Source organism: Brienomyrus brachyistius, unplaced genomic scaffold (genome assembly GCF_023856365.1).
Source record: "Brienomyrus brachyistius isolate T26 unplaced genomic scaffold, BBRACH_0.4 scaffold181, whole genome shotgun sequence".
Classification (NCBI taxonomy): Eukaryota; Metazoa; Chordata; class Actinopteri; order Osteoglossiformes; family Mormyridae; genus Brienomyrus; species Brienomyrus brachyistius.
In genome coordinates this window covers 231,577-232,737 of record NW_026042456.1, presented here as the reverse complement: position 1 = coordinate 232,737, position 1,161 = coordinate 231,577, and positions in this window count along the sequence as shown.

The following is a 1,161-nucleotide window of genomic DNA, read 5'->3' as shown; positions in this document are numbered from 1 at the left end:
GTGGGCCCCAAGCCCAAAACAATTTGCAACGCTTATCAGCAATGTATTTTCGTTTGTCTATTTTAGAGGGCCTACATTCTTTGATCCTCTGCCTACAAGGTCCCCTGACCCTATAGGGAGGGTGTTTGGCTGCCAAGGGCCCTTGACTTGTGGTGGTTGTGGTGGTGGTGCAGGTGGTGGTGGTGGGGGGGGGCCTCGCGAACGTTTTACCCAGGGGCCCACACAACCCATAATCCGTCCCTGAACTGAATAGTGTTAACACGTAGATTTTAGCAGTATTTAGAAGACCGACTCTTGGTGTTTGAAAAGAAGCATCAGCCCAGTTATATTTTCTTTGATGAGCCTAGAGATATCTCAAGATTAAATTAAAATGATTGCACATTTATGGTATCATAGGAAAATTGGGTTATAAATCACTTTCCTATTCTACATGTGATTCTGTGTATTGACATTGTTGATCTGCATCTAATCTACTGTAATTAATGTAATTACAGGTGATGCAATATCCCAGCAGTCTGATAATCACCTGCACAATGAGGCAAAAGGCTTGGATTTTATATCCTTCATTCCTTCAGCACCATCCAAAGTTGATGTCTTTTTACATCAAAAAGTTAGTGGGCCTTATCCTGACCTCTGGATGTTCTGCAAGAACTTGCTGCTGCTGTCCTATGGGCAAGCCGAAGTGGAACGAATAGAGGTGGAGACCTGCAACTTATCAGAGGAAACAGTTGTTGCACAGAGGCTTATATGCGACCATGTCAGAGTGTGTGGGGGAGCAACCAAAGCGCCTCTGACCAAAGGTGAAAGATGAGCGAAAAGCAAAAAAGAAAACTTGAGGAACTCAAGAGGAAGAGAGTCTCACTGGAAAGTGTATGTGAGAGTTTACAAAAGGATGCTGAGCACATGGCAGAGGAAGCAGAGAGTGCTGCTGGAACCAAAAGGGCAACATTACTTACCAAGTCCAATACTCTGAGCCGACGAGCGAAGGAGGAGAAAGAGCAGTTGGTGGTCTTAAATGCAGATACTGAAGAATAGGCTACTGAACTGTGACTCCTAACACATCAAGAGTGAATCGGTGGAAACAAAAATATTTAGGTTCTTTGCATTTTTGGAGTATTTTACTTTCTGTGCCTGTTTGTACATTGTTCACAGCCATAATAC